This window comes from Poecilia formosa, unplaced genomic scaffold (genome assembly GCF_000485575.1).
Source record: "Poecilia formosa unplaced genomic scaffold, Poecilia_formosa-5.1.2 Scaffold66, whole genome shotgun sequence".
Classification (NCBI taxonomy): Eukaryota; Metazoa; Chordata; class Actinopteri; order Cyprinodontiformes; family Poeciliidae; genus Poecilia; species Poecilia formosa.
The window spans coordinates 949851-965992 of NW_006800005.1; the positions used below are offsets into that span (position 1 = coordinate 949851).

The 16142-nt window shown below is 40.2% G+C and overlaps 1 long non-coding RNA gene across 4 annotated transcripts in view; it reads left to right on the plus strand.

The window, feature by feature from the left end:
* The window catches only part of LOC103139914 (uncharacterized), a 36609-nt gene that overhangs the window by 6944 nt on the left and 13523 nt on the right, over positions 1-16142 (plus strand). For 3 of the 4 annotated variants that reach the window (XR_001662465.1, XR_001662466.1, XR_476452.2), the window contains exons 2-3: positions 6737-6793; positions 10557-10718. This is a non-coding gene — a long non-coding RNA (uncharacterized LOC103139914). Of the gene's footprint in view, positions 1-6736; positions 6794-10556; positions 10719-10795; positions 11213-16142 lie in introns of those variants that run through there. The other variant, XR_001662467.1, reaches the window with a different exon arrangement.

Sequence of the window (16142 nt, forward strand, 5' to 3'; positions counted from 1 at the left end):
CAAGTTATTCCTACTGATGTATAAAAATAACCAGAGTCACCGTAAAATGTCTTTAACATATATTTACTCATTCTTATTTGAACTTTCATACACGGGCTACATTCAGACAGCAGGAAAATACCACCCAAATATTTTTTTTTTTTTTTTGCCCATACGTGACCTATATGTGACTTTTTTGGTTGGATTCTGATGAATACTCTTTAAAGAGTAACACAAGTATAAAAGGCAGATATTAGGTGGTTCAGTAGTCAGGCTCTCTGCTCAGGTAGCTAGCCTGTTGTTGGCTGTTTCACGGAGAATTAGCATTAGAATTAGCAGAATTAGCTAGTAAAAGTGAAGAGTGTGGCTTGTTTAGCGTCCCTGTCAAAGCTCTGTATCTTTCACAAACTGTGTCCAAATGACTGAATTTGTCTTTCTTGTGAGCAGTGGGAAAGTGTTGCTGTTTCTCTTCTCTGCCTTCTCAATAAAATGAGTTTAAGCTTTATGAACAATATATTAGAAACCGTGTTTAGAAGTTTGGTTTAACTTGATTTAAAGTGTTACATGTTCAGCTGCTAGAGAAAGAAATCTCAGTTTATCAGTGAAGAAAAACCCTGTAGCTGCGACCTCACCAAGTTGGAACCACGACTCAAAAACCTTCACGGTTATCCTTAGACCTTCCACCGGTGTTCAGAAGACAGCTTTAGCTGTTTGGTAAGCTAATTATGATTTTATCCGCATGGTTGCTGCTCCGTTTTCTTTTGGTTTCGCCAAACTTTCCCTTGCGCTCCAGATCTCATCTCGACTTCCAGTGGGGTTTTTTCCGACCCAGCAGTTCAGTTCAGCTTCCACCTGAGCAGAACCGACTCATCTCTGAGCCGCGGTATCAGCATGCTGCTCACAGGAAGGCTGCGCAGATGCGAGCCGGGCCGCAGTCTGTGACGCACACCTTTATGTTTCTGTTATCTGATATAACTCACGCCGTTCTGTGCCTCTTCTTTCCCGTTTTTTATGTGGTAGCAGAGACCTCTCTCCCTGCTCTCAGTAATGTGATCCAGTGATTAGTATTCTGCTCAGGCGACGGGATGGAAAGCAGAGTGGCTGCCGAGAGGTGTGTTGAATCGCATCACTCATATTGCACTATGTGTGTGTGTGTGTGTGTGTGTGTGTGTTGTAAAGTGTGAGAGAAAGAGGATGAAATCAATCTTTTATCATTGACCGCCACTAAGTGTTGCGCATGCAAGCGTCACTCTGCTTGGTTTAAACACACATTTACCATCTAAGTGAGCTGCTGTACCGCCATTTGTCAGCTTCATCCTGTGTGTGTGTGTGTGTGTGTGTGTGTGTGTGTGTGTTGCCTTTTGTACACACACACACACACACACATACCAAGGTCAACCGCACCTGATTGCTGTTCTCTGGTAAATACAGACAGTCCATTCACTTAGCGAGTGTGATAATGGCAATCCGAAGAAGCGGCAGAATTAAAGCGGTAATGCGCTTTTAAGATATTTCTAATGCAAACAGCCGTGTTTGTGCAGGTGACTGAGCTGGGATTGTTTACGTGCAGGAAGTCCTAATAATGAATGTAACAGTTACAATTAATTACCAAGGCGACATAAAAACTCCTTAACCTGGCTTTTAGCTGAAATTTATAACTTATTTATTGTCTGCTGTACGTCATTATTTTATTTTAATTTTACTATATTTAGGATCATTTTATTGATGTGAAAGTTGTTACTAGTAATTGCAATTGCTGACATGTACATTTGATAATATTGTAACTTAAGTGACAATATTTAAGTCACTTAAGTTTTTAAGTAATTTAAGTTTTGCATGTATTGTTCTAGACTGCTTTATTGTTTTACTTGATTTATTTTCTTAGACATAAACAGGCATATTTGTAGTATTTAATATCCATTACTAATTGTCACAGCTTTCAGTTCAATTCTTCACAGTTTTAATGACATTATTTGTTTTATATGTCTAATTACTTTATTATGTTTCTCCATCCTCACCTCTAAAGCTTTTTCTTTTCCTGCTACACTTGGACATATGAAAACTGCTCTATATGTAAAGTTTGAGTGATAGAGTAGCTTTATTATCAGGGTTATTATGCAATAAAATTCAGAAATTAAAAGGAAACAGTGTAAAAACCAAGTAATCAATAGCGTTACATATAAAAATGCAGGTATTTGTAAAAATCTTGAAGACATAATTTAGTTTTTGTGGCTGACATTTGAGTGTCTGTGGTTGTTTTCAAGTGAGACTCAGCAGTCGGTCTGAGTCTGAATCGAAGAGGCTAAACCTAAATATAATTTAGGTTCAATTCAAAACTCACAGTTCACTACAGAGATTTTTGTTTGTGAAAATAAAAACTATACCTTTTAAAAATGTCAAACATTTTATGACATGGAAATCTACGAAATTAACACAGAAAAAAAAGTGAAACAGTCTTCTAGTAACATTAAAGTATGGCCTATTCTGCATAATATATTTACTTTTCTGCTCTTTATGGAGTTACATAAGTGCAAAAAGAGAGTCAGGTTTTCAGCCTGCTGCTAACTTGCTGTAGTTTCAGGTATCATTTCCTGAACTAGAGGCATGGTTACTATCATGGAGTGTTTCTAATGACTGGAAGCATTTTCAAACAACCAAATGTGTCTTTTCATCCAGTGGAAAAGTAACATTCCTCTTTCAGCCAGCTGACAAGCAGTAACAGCAACAGGTGGGGGTGACTCTATTTTATGCTCCATTCAACTGGAGAAAACTCTGGTCATTTTTACACTTTAGCTTTCAACTCAAACAAGTTTAAGCAACAAGTAGTGTAAAAATAAGAAGTATTTTGTTTTAAATGAAACATTGTTATACAAGTAGAATGTTTATCGCTACCAGAAAGACGGTAAATGAGCATTAAACTTACCAGTAGCATCTTTCCATGTTTTATTCTTCGTCACGTTCGCAGCAGGAAGCAGATGAAATGCAGAAACGTGGATAAGTTCCTGTAAGATTCCTCAAATTGAGTTTTGAGACGTGGTTTTATACCCTGGAGCAAGAGTTCCTGCTTTTATTTCAGCGCCTGGACGGATAAAATAAAGATCAAATCCTCATTTTTGCCCTGTTGGGAAATAAGACCGGGGGATACAAGAATCTGCATTACACATTCACAATAACAACACACAAATATGGCTGCTGGTACTTAAATATCTGGCAGATGGCAGAAGAAATAAATACTAAATCTCTTTCCTGGTGACGTTAGATGAAACTTTGACACGAGGAATGCGTCTTGCACAAACCGTTCTCTTCCTGCCTGAGTGGAGACATTTCATTTAAAATCTAAGGAGACGTTAATTTAGCAAAACGACGCAAAAAACCTGTTTAAATTAAATGTAGATTTTAACTTCACAAACAGGCTGTTGTCTGCATGTGATCAAACTACAATCTTTGAAAATCCTCCTGTCATAAAAAAAGGAAAATACTTGACTTATCTACATGAAAAATACTAATATTAAATGGAAAAAAAAGCTTAAGTCTTCACAGAAAATAGTTGAGTCCTAGATCAGAGATTTCCAACATAAACATCACATGTAAACCATTGATGTAGTCACATTTAATAAATCAGCGTTTAGAAAACAAGGCTTTAGCAGGTGATCAGTTCTGTTCAATTCCAATAATCTTTAAATTATGTTTTCCTTCACTTGAAGCAGAAAATCTGCATATTGAACTGAAAGAAAGGCTTGAAATCATCAATCTGTGTGTAGATAATATATATGATTAGAATTAGTTCAGTTTATGAGGCCAGTTCACAACAAATGTTTCAGTATTTTACAAAAAGAAGCAGTGCATTAAACTGTTTATTGTTCAAGTTAGTTTAAAACGTTTCTAAGAAAACATGGAGTCACTGACTTGCGACGTTTCCCTCTTCCTGGACGAACGCGTAGCGACAGTCGGTTTTAACTACATTATGTGGATTTCCTGGTATCAATCAATCAAATTTTATTTGCATAGCACATTTCAGCAGCAAGGCATTTCAAAGTGCTTTACATCATAACAAACAAAAACACAAAGTCATGCAACATAGAATCAACAATCAAAACATTAAGTCAAGAGCCATCACTAAATTCGTAATTGATTACATTTCAAATACAACTCTGAACTGGTGGATTTTAGTCGAGATTTAAAGGAAGTCAGTGTTTCATCTGTTTTGCAGTTTTCTGGAAGTTTGTTCCAGATTTGTGGCGCATAGAAGCTGAATGCTGCTTCTCCTCGTTTGGTTCTGGTTCTGGGGATGCAGAGCAGAACCAGAACCAGAAGACCTGAGAGGTTCTGGTGGGTTGATACAACATTTCCTGATGGTAAAGGATTACAGTTGTCGAGCCTTAAAGGAAGAAATGCTTTAGTTTGTCAGCGTCAGACCAGGACAGGACGCTTCTGTCAGCTGATTCACTTGAAATAAATGAACCTCTTGGTAATATTTCATTCTTATTTTTACGTCAAGTCACAACTGCGAGTGCGTAGAGGAGCAGAAGGAAAACAAAGCAACATTTTATGGACCAATAAATCTGTCCCTCTTTACTCTGGTTCCTCTAAATAAAGTTCCACACCACCAAATTAGAAATATTACACATAGCCTGCTGCAGATGCTCGAGGTTTTTGAGTTTTTGACAGCTTTTCTCTTGTTTTCTTTTCTTTTAATAGATTAAAGGTAATGTGTTGCTGTTGTGCCGTTCTGCGCTTTAGAGGCCATCTGGTGATTCCACAGAGATAACCATTAATTTTCAGCCAATAATTTATCATGCTGACAGGTAATCTCGGGATCAGGTGATCGGGTCTTTCTGATTTAAATAAAGCTAGCCGTGTTTGTTCATTGTTTACACGAATATTTGATGAACATCTCAGTAAAACTGCAAGCTTATCTCGGATCTCTAGGCTTTTAGTAAAGGATATGTTAAAGGAAGGACGTTTGCTTGACGTCTTCTGATGTCCTTCCCATTGGCTCAGTGCTGGATGTGGGGCTCCGTCTGCAGCCCATCAGACTGGAGGGTCATGACCTATGTAGATTATTATTTTTTCTTTTATTCAAATCGCCTCTGCCAGAGCTGGAGGACAGAGGGAGATCTGGGCGGCGTAAGTCTCTCCAAGCCTTTCAAATGGAGCCGATTTGTTGAAAGTGTTTCCTACGTTTCTGCTGGATGTTACTTGAATGTTATCTGTTGGCAGACTACAATGTTCCCACTGCTAGTTTTTTATCAGGCTGTGAAAGTAATCCATCTGGAACCCAGAAAATGCCTCGGAGCTGTTTAAAATAAATAAATAAATAAAATCTGCAAGATGCCTGCTGAAAAAAGGAGGAAAAATGAAATCTTGACTTCAGGCTGTTTATTTTTTCTCAATGAAATATACAGTAGCTATGTCCCTAATATAATTTAAGGATGTATGTAATATTGGGAAAATTGACAGCACAATGAAACTAATTATATATATGTTTGGAATGCAGCAAACATTTTAATGCATTGACAATTTCCAACAAAACAAACCTAGGCTTTCTAAAAAAAAGAGAGACTGTCATTTTTTATCATGAGTTAAAATGAACCGTCTAATTACCATCTGCACCACATTCAGGAAACACCAAGCAGATCTATGAAGTATCTGCAAAATGTTTAAAAAAATTTGAGTCAAATGGTAAAGATCAAAGGTTGTGTATATTACATGGATTAGAAATGACCAGAGTTAGAGCTTCTTCCCTGAAATAACACTGACGTTTGTTAAAATTTAAAAAATCTGAGTTTCAAGCATTTAAATATTGCCACAAAAAGTTGACAGGATTTGAATATTTTCTTTTAGTGGACTCGTTACGGGTCCTTTCATCAACTCACAGCTCTTGTAAAATCTAACAATCTTAAAATCTTATGTTTTAGTTAAAAGCAGCTGCAGATATTACATTTAATGAAACAATCTCTTACAAGTGAAAAGTTAGATAAAAATCTACAATTTTTTATGGAATTTGAAGCTTGTGCTTTTTAAATAATCTGTCCATGTGTCAAACCAACTGAGTTTGTTGATTAACCATTTGATAAAAAACTTCAGTTAAGTCATATATATTTTTTAAGTGTTCAGAAAACCTTCGACTGCCAAACCACAATAGCAAAAAACAGTGCAGCCAATCAGAGTGATTAGAGCAAAAACCTATTAACTATTTGTTAATAGGCATGTAACTAGTGGTTACATTTAACTAGGGGTTAGATGCCTATTGGTTGCATTTTTAAGAGAAAAATAGAAATGAAGCCAAACTTCTCATGCATAATGTCTTTGGAGCTGCTTGAAGAGACAAGACACCCTTCAGACTGTTATTGTGACAAGTTGTTTTAGCTAGCTTAAATATAAAGTCAGTCCACAGCACATTAAATATGATTAAAGCACTGTAGGGAGAAGTCTTAGTTCATCTGCTGTGTTTTTTGTTTTTTAACTTTGACACTTTGTCTTTTAGGTTTTATACTTGCTGTAACATCAGTTCCCCATTTGGGACACAAATAAATGTGAATCTAAATCTGTTAACACTTTTCTGAAAACCAGCGCTGGCCTAAAGTCTCCAGTGCCAGCTAGCTAAGTGTTAGCTTACTTAGTGTAGCAACAAAAGAGATGGTGTATTTGCTGCTGTGCTCTTTAAATGCACCCAATGAAATGTGTGCAGCATCAGTAAGCTAGTTTGTAAACCAATGAGAGAGACATGGTTTTACAATGTTATGCTTATTTCTAGTCCCCCTGACGGCCGTCCAGCACAGTCAGCTCTGAGCCTGAACGCAGGAATGGGAAGGTAGGGTTACACAAAACAAATCCACAGCAAATAAAACCAAAATGGAAGCAAATTGCGAACAAACGCACCAAACCTGGAGAAATAAAGCAGCCGGATTTACACCGGAGCTACAGCAGCTTTGCTGTCAGACCCTGAGGAGAAATGAAATTTAATACCTCAGGCGAGTGGCGAATAGTAAACTGCGGAGGAAGGACCGGGCAAATTTTACCTACTTTTCATGCATAATGTCTCTGGAGCTGAGACAACCCCAAATTTCTCCATCTAAACTGGAGAGCTCTCCTTCTCGCCCAGCAGCAACAGGAGAATCGGTTTGTCAGGATTTCTGTACTTGAACTATTTCGAAGGTTTTCAGAAAACATGGAAAAAAGAGCCTCTCTTTATTCTCACTTTACCCCTGCTGGCAGTTAATTGGATGCAACAGGTGTTCTCAATCATTGGGCTTTGTTCATCCTGCTACATTAGCATTAGCTGCTAAGCAGCTAGCACCTGCTGGACTCTATCAATTGTTTTCTTCTGTTGTATATTTATGTAAAATAACATTCATAAAACCTTCATTTTCCAGTTATTAATCCCAAAATACAGCCAGGTTTAACACATGTTGTTCTTTTTTTGGTAACACAGATATTTTGACTCGCAACCATGAAAACAGACGATTCATCTCTGACGTATAACAAGCGAGCATGATTAACCACAGAATAAGTGAGATTTGTTAGAAACTCCAGTCAATACCACAAATGGTTTCATAACGGGGAAGTGGAAAGGAATGTTTTTATTGAATATTTTGTCCTTAAATCATGGACATCTCCTCCTCTCTGATAGAATCTGCAGCAGATTTGACTTGTGTCTTCTTCCAGCCTTTACCAAAAAAAAAAAAAAAAAAAAAAAAGAAACTGTGTGCTGCCAAACTCTTGTATTAACAAAGGAGAAAGAAAATATTAGAACAGGATAGATTTCCAGAAACAACACAAACACAGAGGAGGCTCTTGGCATCCAAACTGTGATACGTATGCAAGGCATGCTCTACCGAAAGGTAAAGAGAATATGGAGGAAGCAGGTAACACAGACAAGCAAGGAGTGTGTGTGTGTGTTGGTATATGTGGTTTAGCAGGACATTTCGTCAGAATACACGCAACACTAGCAGGGCATTTTGAATTAACGGGACAGGGGCGGTGTCCTGCTAATTTTGACAAAAATCTAAAAGCGTAGAAAGGTTTCTATTGGTCCAATAACCCCAAAAATGCAAAAAAAACGAGATGTCCGTTTANAGAGACGTGTGTGCATGCATTAAAATCGGGGATTTTCTTGTCAGAGTAGCAGGGTTGGGGATTAGTTTAGGATCTGACTGAGATGTATGAGAGGAGGGCTGATGACTTTAGCCACATAAAGAGATGACTGGGCAAATGTGGGCACATACATCAATATCAGTGGTGAACACATTATGGAGACGCCTAGCAGGATAAAACACACACACACACACACACACACACACACAGGCGCAGAGAGGAACTGTGGAGGTTTTATTTCTTTATGCATCACCGGAGAGAAGGAAATTAATATCAGTGTATTGAAACCGTTCCTGTGGAGGATCTTTATGCTTCCCTTAACTCCAGATTCAAACGGCAAAATAGACGCAAGTGACACACACACACACACACACACACACACACACACACACACACACACACACACACCCTGGTGAAAGACAGGCTCTAAAATAACCTCTGTTCCAGCTGGTGGACTGCTGAGGCTCCTGCTGGGTTGTTTTAATGGGGAAAATTAGCCAAGCAGAAAGGTGGATCCTGTTTGTTATGCTCCACTGTCCCCCTTCCACGCAGCCGGCCAAGGAGGCATCCTCTGTTGTCCTCTCTCTCTCTCTCTCTCTCTCTCTCTCTCTCTGTGTGTGTGTGTGTGTCTCCCCGAGCTTCCCTGACACTGTGTATCTCCACCAGCTGCTGCTGCCTTCCTACATCCCGCTCCTCCTTCCTCCCACCCTCTGCCATGCACTCTCAGATACACACACACTTCCACATACCAGAGGCAAAGCTGATCACAAATACACCCTCACCTTTGGTCTAAAGCGCTCAAAACTCGCAGAAGGATTCGTTTTTTGCTATTCTGCGGCGGCCGACGCGTAAAGCTAGAGCAAAAAGGCCAAAGCGAGGAGGGGGGGAAAAAAGAGGAAGTAAAAGAAAGAAAATAAAAAAGAAAAGCCAGACGAGACGCGCGCCTGATGTGGGAATTCGAATAAACAGGCAGAGAAGGAGAGACAAGAGAGAGAGAGAGAGGTGAGGATGTGAGCGTTGAGATGAGGATATGCAGAGGGGTGAAAAGCATCTTTGTTCTGGATGCCCTTGAGACAGCTGACATAGCTTCAATAAGACCTTCTTTCATAGCCAAGGAGACCGAGTCGGAGCCGGAGAGAGGGGAAGCCAGAGCGCGCGGGGTTCAGTCCTGCTGCACTCCTTGTTGGTCACGTTACAGATAGCAGCAGTCACTTTGTCTCAGAGGAAGCTCTTGTTTTTTCAAAATCATTTCTCCTTCTGCCGCTGCGTCCTTTAGCCGCATTAGCATTATCATTGAAGGCAGTGACATCACCGGTAGCAAACCCCCGACGGGCCGAAAGAAAGAGCGCTTCAGAGATGCAAACATACACACAGGAAACCGTAAGGAGAAGTATAAAAACCTGCCCCAGGTGTGAAATATAAAACGTTTCTGTTAATGTTGGGTCAGGATTAGTTCCTGTAGTAGGTTAGCGTTAGTGAATACAGAGCTTTTTAAAGATCTGGAGCTCAAGAAGGACCTGAGTTTGAGTTGACGTGGATTAAAACTAGCTGATTTTGATTTTATTAAAATCGTCCCAAAACTGAGCTGAAACTCTTCTAACACTAACATTTCTTAAATCCTTTTAAAACATAAAGACGAAGAACAAATGCTTTGAAAATAGAATTTAAAAAGTGTTGATTCTAATGTATTCAGCCAACTTGAGTCGATACTTTTTATTATGTGAAATCGACTTTTTTGAGCTGTAAATGATGTTATAATGTTTTTGTTAAAGGGTTAATAGAGGAGCCATGTTGTGACGACTTCCTGAAGGCGGAGTTTCAGAGAAGAGCAGGAGCTTCTTAAAGAGACAGAGGCCCAAATTCAAAAAGTTCAATTAGGAAGTAAAATTTCTTCAAAGTCATATTTGATACACCATTTTTATAACAAGTGAAGTTAAGTTAGTTACTGGAAAACAAGCAGTATTGCCCCTTTAAAACTACCTTCACTAAAGTGGGATGTACACTTGCAGATTTATGCAGGTATTTTTCTACTAGTCTTTCCAAACTAGCTTAAACTTCAGTCATTTCGAGTAGAGATTTTGAAGTCTTGCCACAGTTTTTTTTAACTGTATTCAGGTCAGGACTTTGACTAAGCACATGCTGTAGACATGCTTCATTCTCAGCCGTTCCATTTGTTGTTGGGCCCATTCTCTGTCCTTTGCACCTTTTAACAGGTTTTTATTTAGGATTGACCCGTCATTATAGCTCCACCCATCTTCCCATGGGTGGAGCTATAAGCTTAAAGGTTATTTTATTAAAATAACCTTTAAGTTAAGCATTCCAAAGCATAATGCTGCCAACGCCATGTTTCACTGTGGCGATGGAGCGCTCAGTGTGACGTGTCGCACGTAGCATTTTGAATGCTACGTGCGTTCAAAATATGAAAAAGTTCATATTTGATCTTATGATCTTGTCCCTCCTGTTCTTCTGTCTCCCCCCAGGCTGGCGGTGAACTGATTTCTTACGGCTTACCAGCTGTTCTCCTCCTGTTGGGTTTGAAAATGTGACTGAGGTGCGATTCAGGACTTTTCCCCACCTGAGCTATGGATTCCTGCAGCTCCTCCAGAGTTTCCATGGGCCTCTCTTCTCAGCTACTTCTCTAGGTAAATAAAATATGTAGTAAAAGAAGGGTTCTCCTGGAACAAACTGTAATTTTGCTGTCATGTATTTTTTTAAAAAGCAATCAGATGTCATGATAACAGCAACAGCTATCAACTGAGATCCAAGCTGAGAGGAAGCACAGCTGAACGAGTGTATCAGTGACATCACATTCTGTAAACATGAGCATAACGGCAGAGTGTGTTGGAGTCATTGCTGTGAAATCTGTGTTGGAGAACCCGTATTTGTGCAGGTGCTGTCTGAGTCCAACGGTTCCAACATGTGGTTGTGTAAGAGGAGCTTCTCTGACCAATCAGCGACTCCCTGCTGCTCATGATGTCACCACTGAGTGTCTGCTCTGGTTCCCCAGCAAACCAAAAAAGATCTAATCAACAGCTAATGATGTGCAGAGAAGATTCCAACTCTACACCTTCATGAACATCGTGTAGTGGAATGACAAAAAATAATAATAAGAAGAAGAAAATTTAACTACTGAAATAAAAAATACTAATAACGGTAGTTGTTAGTATTATCTCAAAGTGTATTTATTTATAGAAGATTTTTAGAAAAATAAACAATAATAAAAATAAATTTATAATAATATATTATTCTTATTTTTGTTATTATTATGATACATTATTATTAAAGGTATGCGTTCATAGTTATTAACACTCCTCAGCTACTTTAACCTCCACAGAAAAGACAGAATGAGCAGTGGTGTCCCCAAAATGAGTCCAGGGGGGGCCGTGGCCCCCTCTTTAAAAATGCTGAGCTAACCCCCACACCTCCATTCACATCATGGAAAGACACACAGATTAACCTTTGCTATGAATGTAAAATAAATAACTAAATATTATTAGTAGTAGTATTTCTTATTTATTTATTTATTTACTGTGCCTCCCAAAGCATCTTTACTGTCCTGGTCTGATCACCTGTGGATCATTCTTCCACTGAGAATGATCCACAGTCACTAATGATTTGCATACAGTGAGTACCTTTTGTCGTTTTGCACAAATTCTGAGAAAAAAACCCAAACAAATAGGAAACTGATCAATTCACTCATTAGTCGCTCATCATTGACTTACATGCACTATATATAAAAACATGCATCCTGACGTAAGCCTGCATGGTCCATAATGATTATTGGATATAGATAACGCTATCAGTTCAGAATTATCAGTAAAATGTACCGAGCCAGAACATTTCAATGATTTGTCCCTGATTAACCCTAATGTGAACACTGAGCAGCAACAGCAACTAACCATTATCTCTGCATCATTAGGTGCACATTTAATTACCTCCTCAAGTTTAAAAAAAAGAAAAGTACACTGAGCTCTTCCTCAGTACTTTCTTCGTTATTAAAGTACCATGTCTGCGTTTAAATTTACTGTGATTTTTAATCATGCTTTTTATTGTAGCCAGTAATTAGACTATAAAACTAATTTCTGTTGAAGGAAATCAGAGACATCAGGACTGGAAACAGACATTTTATTTGTTGTTTTCAGAACATATCTGCTATAAATTCAGTTCAGGTTGTTATCTTTCACATCAGAGACACAACAATCGAATAAAAATCAAGTTTGAGGGAGACATCTTGTCCATCATAAGTCGTCATGCTATTAGCAGACAGGCTAACAACAAACTGTGGATGATAAAATAAAATGCTACTTTAAATGCTTACGATGGGGTTGCCATGTGAACACGAGTTATTTGTGTCCAGCTTTGTGTGATTTCATCTCAGCATCAGTTCAGCTGCTCTCTGAAAGTCCTGGAGGTTTTTAAGACAAAATGTTTTAAGAAGCATAACTGAGATACTTCTAGTTTTTACCACATTAGTGCCCTGCCTGTTTGCCCACTTTTTGTCACATCCTGTATCACAGATACATATCAGCGTTCATACACACACACACACACACACTCTGGAAATCTGAGAGTGTGTTGGTCTCTCTTCCTCTGTACCTAGAGTTCCTGGCCCTGGGGGGTGGAGAGTCTCTTCACCCGTCTCACACGTCCAACCCAAACACACAGGAACCCACACACACACACACACACACACATACACACTGGCAGCAGACCACATCACAGGGGGTCCATTCCTCCCAAAGTCCACAGGTCTCTGGATAAACATATTATTCTGGATGAAATGTTTCCCGTATTTGTTATTCTTTGCTCCGAGACTCCAGGTGGAATTGGTACGAAACCAAAAATCATACACGCACAACTCTTTGAAAGAAAGATGGGGAATGTTCCAAGCGGAGGCAGAGGGGAATGAGAATTCCCTTTCGGAGCGAGACCTTGTAACAACATTTGTGCAGATTTCTTGCGATCGGCCCAGATTCTTCCCTCTGCATCCAACAAAGGCCGGGCTGTGTGGTGGGGAAGCGGATCTACCACTCGCCGTCCCGTCCCCAAAAACCAGGAAGTGCTCCAAAAACCAGGAAGCGCTCTGAATCCGATCCAGCCAGTCCGAGAGGCGCTGGTCCTCACGAGGAGGCGGCGGTGTGTGAGAGTGTTTCGCTGTTAGCTGCGTTAGCTTGAATGGAGATAGAAAGTGACGGCTGAGCAGCGGCTTCCAGTCGACATGAAAGAGTTCGGAGGCAGACGGTGATGATGGCGGTGTCTCGCTCACTTATGCAATTACATTCAAATTGCTGCCAGAGCTTCTAAACCTGACTGGATCCGCACCGGGGCCCGGAGGGAAGCAGGCGAAGAGGTGATGAAGTGTGCTGAGAGATCACACACTGCCCACCTGTAACTCCATTGGCAGACGGGTGGATGCTGGGCGGATGCAGGGACGCAGCGGTGTATTTCCTGAAGGTGGATGCAGACACGTTGTAGCACCTGCAGCTACAGCACAAGATAACAGTGACCTTTCATTTTACTGGTAACTTAAGCTAACCTGAATACTTACGAGCCTCCTCTTGGTAGACTGAAATTACTCATCTACAGTCTGTCAACCACTTTGGAAAGTTTTTCCATCCCTGCTACGTCTTTATCTTTGTCCCTCGCCCGTTTTTTTGTTTTCTCTCTCCAAGAGTTTTTCTGCTTTTGCTCCCTGTCATAAGACGACAAGATTCAAATGAATCTCGTTTTGGCGCCCCCACTATCCCAGCACCCCTATGTATCGGATATGGCGCATACCCACCTTTTTGCGCCTGTGGATGGATGGGTATGAAAAAGTATTCATTCCCCTTTATTTTATTTTTTTTCACATTGTGTCAAACTAGACCCATAAACCTTTGTGAATTTATTGGGATTCTAAGACAAACCAACATAAAAAAAAAGCTCTTAATTGTGGCATGAATGGTTTTCTTTTTTGTTTTGCAAATAAGAATCTGAAATATGTGGTGTGTAGACGATCTGATCCCCAATCCATGATATCGTTCACCTTCCTAAAACAATAGCCTAAGTTGTTGTTGTTTTTGCCGCACACAAAAAAAACACCACTTCTTTATTGCCAATAGATAATGTAGGCAAAAAAAAACAAACACTTTTGACAAAAAGTGACTTCAGATATTTATTTTAGGAAGGTGATGATATGAAAATGGAAAGAATACAACTGCAAGATGACCAAAATATTGTCATCCACCAACACTGGAGGAGCTGCAGGGAAACACTGCTCAGGTGAGAGGACATGTTGTAATTGACAGCCATTAGTTGTGCACTACACAACTGTGGCGTTAATGGCACAAAACCATTCTTAAAGGGACAGTGTTATGAATGTTCCAGGCACATAGTGCCGTTTTACAACACAATCCAGTAACTATGACACCTTCAGTTGTTATAAGTGCTGCATATGTCAAACATGACTTGAACGAAATTTGACTTTTGCAATTCATCGCTTTGAAATTGGATCTGTTTCTTTAAAAAGCTCTGACAGTCTGCGTCATTGCAACAACGTTTCTCCATTATGCCGTTTGCAACGGGGGTTTTTTTAGGAGCGTTTAGAAGTAGAAGTGAACCCAGCAAACTCGCAGTCTCAACAGGCGTTTGCTAATTGCGGCTGCCGCTAGTCTGGAGGGGGCTGAGCGGGGAAGGTGCTTCAGAGAATCCTGAATGATTCAAGGATTTCTCAGAAATGCACGAAATATTCAACACTCCAGGGATGTTTGTGATGATGGAATAGCATTATAACATGATCAAAAAAAGAAGATTTTACATCATACAGCCCCATTGACAGAATGCCATAAGAAGTCCTGTTAGCTATTTGTAGGAGAAAGAAAAACAAGTGCAAGACGGTTCTCTGGTTAAACGAGAAAAATATTAACTATTTTAGCCTGCATGCAGAGATAAGATGGATTATGCAAAACACGTGGCAGTTCTAAGAAATTCAGGCTGCGAGAGACTTTAAGACTTGAGCAGAGGTTCACCTTCCAGCAAAACAGCAGCTCTACACATAAACCCAGAGCTAGCAAGGATTGGTTTAGACCAGAGCGTGTTGACAGAATAGAGCGGCCCAATCAAAGCCAAGACCTTAATCTAACTGGGAAGACCTTAAAACCTGCTGTTAACAGGTGCTCTCAGGGCAGTCTGACTGAGCTTGGGCAATTTTTTTTTTTTTTTTTTTTTTTTTTGGCAAAGAAATTTCACTGTGCAAAAACACATCCCAAACCTGCAACTGCATCAAAAGGCACATCTACAAAGTATTGAGTCAAGGAGCAGCTGAATACAAATGTGAGACAAACTTTTCATTTTTCTATTTTTGAAAAACGTGCATTATTTCCCTGTGTTAAAATCCCAGTAAATCCCAGTGAAGTATGGGGGTTTTAAAGAGACAAACGCCGCATTTCCCAAGTTTGAGCCAATGGGATGAAGTCCCTCTGCCGTGTTAGCAGTCACCACACAATCCAGTCACAAGTATGACAGGATCTGATGCTCCCCGCATACTAATCCCCGCAAACCTGCAACACGGACTTATTTTATTTCCCTGCGACGTGTTTGTTTTCATAAACCAGCCTCTCCACCCACACCTCCCCCTACATCCCCAACTTTTTTTTTTTTTTTTTTGATGTCTCTCTCATCGGACCCCCCCGGAGACGCTCCTCACGCGTGACCGGGGGCCGGGGGAGCGTGCGCGCCGAGACGCAGCCCCGAATTAGAGGCGAAACAAAACGCAACTTATTCCGCTTCAAAGAGACGAGACGGCAGAAAACCCGAAGGTTTCGCGACGCCGACGTGAGGCGCGTCTCGCCGTGGACTCTTGCTGCTGTACATTGAACATAACGCGGCTTAAGAAGCAGGCTGCTGGTGTAATTCATCATCCTTACCAGGCATTAGGAAGATGCGACGTGATTGGAGGGTGGGAGGAAAAACAACGCTCTTGCACAGCTCGGTATTCAGCTGAGGACTTTCTAAAGTGTAGAGGAGGGCACAGGGGTCCCGAGGTGTGTGTGTGTGTGTGTGTGTGTGTGTGTGTGTGTGTGTGTGTG